The sequence below is a fragment of the Eumetopias jubatus genome, unplaced genomic scaffold, assembly GCF_037043125.1.
Source record: "Eumetopias jubatus isolate StellerSeaLion01/CBP00866 unplaced genomic scaffold, mEumJub1_p1.0 scaffold_5, whole genome shotgun sequence".
Classification (NCBI taxonomy): domain Eukaryota; kingdom Metazoa; phylum Chordata; class Mammalia; order Carnivora; family Otariidae; genus Eumetopias; species Eumetopias jubatus.
Window position 1 is genome coordinate 104,295,579 of NW_028274811.1, and position 7,438 is coordinate 104,303,016.

The 7,438-nt window shown below is 44.6% G+C and overlaps 1 long non-coding RNA gene across 1 annotated transcript; it reads left to right on the forward strand.

Moving 5' to 3' along the window:
* The first annotated feature begins 998 nt into the window (after nucleotides 1–998).
* Nucleotides 999–5,188, forward strand: LOC148164392 (uncharacterized). Its single transcript, XR_015768260.1, has 3 exons — nucleotides 999–1,263; nucleotides 4,071–4,247; nucleotides 5,061–5,188. It is a non-coding gene; the product is annotated as an uncharacterized LOC148164392 (long non-coding RNA).
* The last annotated feature ends 2,250 nt before the right edge of the window (nucleotides 5,189–7,438 follow it).

Sequence of the window (7,438 nt, forward strand, 5' to 3'; positions counted from 1 at the left end):
GGAGCACTTTGGTGGACACCTCACATCTAGAAACTCCGGTCCTTTGGTTACAGGAAATATTATTTCTTTAATATTCTCTTCTCCTTTAGCTTAGTCCCTTTTTTCTAGAAGTCCTATTAACCGAAGGTTGGACCTCCTAGATTAATCTTCTATTTTTCTCCCTACTTTCTATCTTCTCACTCCTCTTTTCTACCTACTGGCAGGAGACTTCTTCTACTTTAATGTATAGTCTTTTACTGAAACTTTCATTGTTATCATATTTTTAACTATCAAAAAGTTGAGTGCTTTCTTACCACATTCTCTTCTTGTCTCTTAGATATAATTGTCTACTTCTCTGAAGCTAATGCTAATCTATGTTTTTAAACCTTTCTTTTTATCACTGCATTGTCTTTGTTTCCTCTGTGTTTGTTTCCCTGATAATTTATTTTAGTATCTGTGTTTCGAGTTAGAAGCTGCCTTCAGTATTTGGCCATATTGAGAGGAAGCTCTTACGGCATGTTTGCATCCTCTCAGAATTCATGTGTTGAAACCCTAATGCCTGGTGGGATAGCGTTTGGAGACGGGGTTTTGGAGGATGATTAGATCATGAAGGCGGGGCCCTCGTGAATAGGATTCATGCTCTTATAAAAGAGCTCCCTGGTCCCTTCCACCATATGAGGACACAGAGAAATGGCCCTGGCTATGAGCCCAGAAGACAGTCCTTACCCAACCATGCTAGCACCTTGATCTTGGAATTCCCAGCCTCCAGAACTTTAAAAATAAGCTTTATATGCCACCCAGTCTGTGATATATTGTTAGAGCTACCAGAATGGACTAAGATATAGGTTTAGCTATTCACTCACTTACAAGGGAAGCACCCACCAAGAAGGATCCAGCCACTCCCCTGGGCGAATTCTAAGCACAGTACCTGTAGGATTTACTCTTGTATTGATCTAGTTGCCCTGAGAACATCTGTCCAATCTACCTGTACAGAAGTGTGAGCTGACTGCTGCATTCTGGGAGCCGAGTGGTGGAAAGAAGCTGAGGCCCTGCACATTCAGCATAGAACCTCTCAGTTTCAGACTCCCCAGAGAAGACGCATTCCATCTTCAGCCGGGATGAGGAAGGGAGGGTTGCCCAGATACTCAGCCTCGGGAAGGAGCTCCGAGGGTCTAACTGCTCCTTAGTTAGACCTGAAACCCATCCTGTGCTCGGGCCCACCTGCACCCTGGCTTACCCAAAAGCCCGGTGCTCCAATGCCTGGACATCCAGAGGTTCTGTGGGGTAAGTCAACTTGCTCGTCAGCTTACAGGCTCTTAGGTAACAGATGCCCTCACTCTTGAAGAAGATCCTTACTCTCGCTCCTACCTCCCGTCTTCCATTCTCTTGACTTCTGTCATTTTCCCTTTCTTTGTTTTTATGTGGTTTACCATCATCATTTAGTTAGTATCATTCAGCTGGGTTTGGGGCAGAAATCCAGATTAATAGAGCTATTCACTCTGCCACTTGCAAATGGATGCTTTCAGGGCACCTTTATTTTTATGTTTCAACAGCTTTTATGTTCTTTATTTTATGTTCAAATAAATATATTTTATTTATTCCCTATTATAATTAGGAAAAAATTAACATTTTAAAGAGCTTTTCTGAAATCTTATTAGCTTTGACTGTATATTTTCTCAAAAGCAAAAGCAAAACAAACACACACACACACACACACACACACACACAACCCCCCCCCGCAAAAAAACCAGCAGAGGGGACACCAAAAGCACCGTGTCTGGCCACACAGCTTTTTTACACAGGAGCTCAGCCTGGACCCCTGAAAGGGCCAGGGTTCTCTGGTCTGCGGGGCCCACTCAGGTTGGAGGGGGAGCCACAGAGGGAAACTACAGAGAGAAGAAGGGCTTGGAAAGGAGAAAGGGCAGGAGAAGGGACCCAAACAGGTCCTACACCTTCACAGTCCCGCCCAGGCCGGGCTCCACCCAGGAGAACAAACAACATCGTAGTGAAACTCTCTCCAAAGAAAAGGAATTTGAAAGCCCAGACGACATCCAACAGAAACCAATACCACGAAGTCTCCACAGAGCTCAGGCATCAGGGCAGCCCCTGGAAATGGGCTGTGATGGGCTCTGCTCTGCCCTGCCGGGTGGCCGGGAAGAAAGGTAGGCCCTCCTGGCCCCAGACCAAGGGAGGCATGACCGGCTCACCCCTCCCGTCTCCTCTGAGTTTCTCCGAGGAAATCTAATTTTCTTTTTTGGGTCCTTTTCTCTGACAGTATCCATTATTCTTGGTGAGGCCGTGAAAACCTTCACCTCGTTTCTTTTGCTTGGGTTCCCTGCTTTGATGGGCTGAGGCAGAAGGCGAACTAGAAATCTAGTTACTGCAATTCATTTGACTATTGTTTGAAAAGGCAAATAGATGGGCTCGGAACCCTATTATGTGCCATCGATGTCCCCTCCGGCCTCCATCTGCTGGAATGTGCTCTGCGCCCCCAGCAGGATGACTTCCTATTAATACTTCGCAGCCTCAGCGGGCGGCTAACCCTCTTAGCCCGAGGTCGAGCCCCTGGCCGCCGCCTAAACGCACGGCTTGGTAACTACGTACTTAAGAGTCTGCGTTCTTGGCCCTTGATTCCAAACCGGGAGAGGAAGTCAAACAATGATCACCTCACAAAATGAAATGCCCAAATTAGATTTTGTTCTTCCCGAGGCCCGGCCCCCAGGATTCCAGGGAGGTGTGCCGCTCATGGAGGCAAGTGCAGAGATTTCAAGTCCTGGGGGAGAGCTGGGGCTTGGCCACAAGTCGAATGGTCGGAAACCTGAGAAGGAAGTCTCCTTGGAGGGGTCCTGCCCTGAGCTGAAGCCACGTGGGCATGTTTGGAGAGCTCTAAAGTGGGGTTCTCTCAAGCAATTCTCTCTGAAAACCCCTAGAGGAAAGCTCTGGTGTGTGGTCTTCTACCCTATCCTTGCTTCTAGAAACAGGGGCTCGGGGTTGCCAAGTGCCCGATGGGATGCAGCCCAGCGTCCTCGCTCAGCAGTCAGAAGTCAAGGTAGTGTATGCGATGGCCAGGAGGTGCAGGGGGCACGGGAGCTTCCGGGGTACTGGTGGGGTTCCGGCGCTGGTTACTTAGGGATATTCAGTTTGTGCAAATCCAACGAGCTGTACACTTATAATATGAACACTGTTCTTTGGGTGTATATTCTATGTATGTTTATTCTTCTTCAATAAAGCGTATTAAAAATTGACATCAGTTATATTATCTTTCTGGAGTCACAGAGCCCTCTGAGAATCTGATAAATGATGTGGGCCTTCTCCCCAGGAAAACTCACAAACACTCCAAATTTTGCATCTAATCTTGGGAGTTTGGTTGACCACCTGAAGTCATGGACAGAGAAGAGCCCCCAGCGAAGACCCCTCCGCCTTCCAGGGTTCTCTGCTTCCTCCCTCATGTCTACTCAGTTGCTGAGTCACAGTCATTGCTCCTGCAGACGGGCGGCCCGCTCCCCGTTTCCACGCAGCCGGCCCGGCCCACCTCCGGCTGCTATTGTCCCTTATTCATCTCGGACACCACTGTTTCATCACGAAAGGCTTCTGCTCAGAAATGTACACTGCCTTCTCTTGGCTAACTGGAACGAATAGAAACATCTTACCCCACATTTGTGGAACCCCCCTCAGCCTCCCTTCCTTACCTACCTAACCCCACCTCCTGCTCTCCTCCAACTGTACCTTGCAATCCCAGTGGGCAATATGTCCATTCATTCCTGCCTTCGAACATTCCACTTTTCTCAGCCAGAAATCCCTCTCCTTTTGTTAGGCTTATAAAATATGACAACCACAATCCTGCCTTCCCCAAGAACCCTTTCTTGACTACGCCTACAAAGATGTCTCCCTCCTTTGAGCTCTACGGCACTTTTCTCTCTAACCCTGATTTCATCCCGTGGTCCTGTAGCATTCATTCATTCAGTCATTCACTCATGTATTCTGGAGAAAATACCTGTTATTCTCTTTGAACTCCATAGTTTTCTATTGCTGTCATAACTAATTACCACAAACTTAGTAGCTTAAAATAACATAAATGTATTATCTTATAGTTCTGCAGGTCAAAAGTCCAAAATGAGTCTCATTGGGCTAAAAATCAAGGTGTCAGCATGGCTGTGTTTCTTTCTGGAGGCTCTAGAAGTAATCTACTTCCTTGCCTGTTCCAGCTTCTAAAGGATACCTACATTCCGTGGCCCAAGGCCCTTTCCTCCATCTTCAAGTCAGCAACAGTGAGTTGAGTCCTTCTCACATCACATCACTCTGACTTCCTTTTCTGCCTCTGTCTTCCCCCCTTTTCTTTAAAGATTTATTTATCTATTTGAGAGTGTGTGTGTATGTGTGCATGCACTCAAGTAGGATGAGGGGCAGAGGGAGAGAGAGGATCTCAGGCAGACTCCCTACTGAGCCCGGAGTCCAATGCAGAGCTTGACCTCAGGACCCTGAGATCATTACCTGAGACGAAACCAAGAGTCAGAGACTTAACCGACTGAGCCACTCAGGTACCCCATCTGTCTTCCCTTTAAGAAACCTTGTGATTACATTGGGTATACCCAAACAATCCAGGATAATCTCCTATTTTAAGGTCAGATGATTAGCAACCTTAATTCCATCCACAACCTAAATTCCTCTTTGCCATGTAAGGTAACATATTCATAGGTTCCAGGGATTATAATGTGGATCTCTTTGGGGGGCTATTATTCTGTTCTACCACAAATTCTATGGCACTTTCTTCTATATACCTGATTTTATTACTTGGCCCTGCATAACTGATTCATTTATTCACCCATCCATTCATTCATTTTATAGTGAACATCTATTGTTTTGTGGTCCAGCATCCATTGCCCCATTCTCATACAGTATCCCAAATTTTCCCTTGGGAATCCTGCCTCTCACTGTCAATCCTTGTGCTCCAGGACAGGAAACCTCTACCAAACTCCAACCCTGGCCACAGTGATTTTTTGCAGAGACATGTGACCCAATAAGAATCAGTTAGACTATTGGTGGGACCAGTGGGAAAGAGGAACTTGTTCTTTGTCCCCAAGATTATAGGAAAAATGAGCATCTGAAGACACCAGGGAATGCCATGGGAAGACTGGAAATGGAACCAACACTTAAGAAGGCAGAGCTAAGAGATGAAAAGAAACCAAACATTAATGCCATCATCTCAGCCCCTGGATCGAACCATACCTGAAGTCAACCCAACCTCTGGGCTTTTCAGTTATGAGGTCTGTAAGTTTCTTTTTTGATTAAACATGGTTAGATTGTGTTTTTCTGTCACTTATAACTAAAAGAGTTCTAAGTGAAACACATTCCTTCATTTCTTTATTCAACAAGTTCCCACTACACATCTACTTTGTGCTACACACTGGAAATCACGATATAATACTGCTATCATGATGAAGATTATGGCGCTGTTCAGCATAGACAGGTTATCTAAAGAATGGGGACAGGGACACAACTAAGCTGACATAGTGCAATGAATAGGAATTTGCCAGGCTGAGGCTGGGGAGAGGTGATGATAAATCGTGTTTCAAACAGAAGGAAGAGTATATGCAAAGACTAGGTAGCAAGGGACTCTCTTCTTGGTTTCCAAGTGTAAGTCTGGCCCCTATAACCAGAATATAAGCTCCTCAGTATCTATCTGGATTTAAGGTGGCATTATAATTATAACAACTATAATATAGTTATAATAATAACAAGGAATAAAAATGGTATCAATAAGTGCTAACACTTTTTGAGCCCTTACTGTATAACAGCCACTATTCTAAGTACTTTCTGTGTATTATTTAATCTTCAAAACCACACTCTGAGGTATTTATTATTATTGCAATTTTACACCTGGGGACACCGAGGCAAAGAAAATCTAAGCAACTTGACGAGTGTGGTGGACACTTCTGGCTTACTAACCAACAGTCGTTCCTCTGTTTCTCCCCTACTAGCAAAATCTCAGTTTTCATTCACAAGATCATGGCTAGATTTTTTATACCACATATCATTTTTGTACATTCATAAAAATATATATTCAAGGGAAGTCAGTTAGTCAAGGTATTCCTAAATCTGCTTTAACTGAGAGTCTAGACACTTTTCCACTCAGAGTCATCAATGCCCAAGTTTTTCCATAGGGGATTATCCGCTGTACCATCAAGAGCTTTGACAATGCAGTGTTTCTCAAAAGGGGTTCCCCTCTGGCATCTCTGGGCTGTATTCCTGGGACGCCATCAGCATTCTGCAGGGTTGATGCAGGAGCACGGACAATGCTTAGCACCATCAATTGTATGGCATACCCAATATCAGAGATGTTAAAAATACACAGTGTGTGACTGCGCACATGAACATTCGCACACATCTTGCGTTTAAAAAAAAAGGGGGGATAATAATAATCGTAACTTTCTCTTGTTTTTAAAACACTTTTAGTTTGTGTGTGTTATTTGCAGCCAAAGGCATCCTTTTTGATTTGCGCCATGTTCACCAATGTAATACGCGGCAGAGCTCAGATTTGAACTCAGGCATTCTGACTCCAGACAAGGCTACTGGGCGAAACAGCTGCTGTGTTTTAGCTAGAGTGACAGATCTGATTTATTGATAGCAACCCCCTGCAGTGTTGTGGTGAGAGGGATTCTGAAGCCATGCGGTGTTATCTATGACTGCCATGGAACCCGGACTGGTGACTTGTATTGTGCAAGCCTCATGTTTACCTTTCTTCGATAATCATGTCAACTCTCAACTTTCGTTCAGAGCCATGGATTCCCACAGCTGGGACAGGACCAGTTTCCACCTAAACACTTCAGAACAAATAGGTAGGATGGCCACAAACGGCCATGGAGGTTGTGTAGGGAGGAAGTGTGGAGAGTGTGCTATTTACACAGACTATGGTGTAAATGGCAACCCCCGGTTTTGTGCAGTACACAACCGGCACAGCTGTACATGGAAGCTCTTCAAATAGTCATTCTTTACTTCAACACAATGAATACAACCTTCATAGCTAATTGCAATCATTTATTCTGGAATTTTACAACCAGTATGAAGGTCAAGTTATTTTTATGTCTAACTAAATTTCTCCTGTTTAAATTAAAATCTCTTCCTGGATGACACAGACTTAAGAATAATACAAAGCATTTAGTCTGGCTCTGTAGGGGCTCAATATTCATGAAACAAGTGAATCGTTAAAAATCCTTCATATATTTGAAGACAATAATTAAGTCTCTTACTCCCATTAGCTTCTGTGAGCTAAACAAACACAGTTTACTTAATTAGCTATTACCATGAGCCAGGAACAATGCTAAGCACTTTACCTCAGGATGTCACTTTACCCTCACTGAAATGCTCTGAGGAAGGTTTGTCATGATTCCCATTTTACAGATGAAGACTGCAGTGGTTGGAAGTGAAGGTCCTACAGGTAGTCCACTGGGGTCCGTGTGAC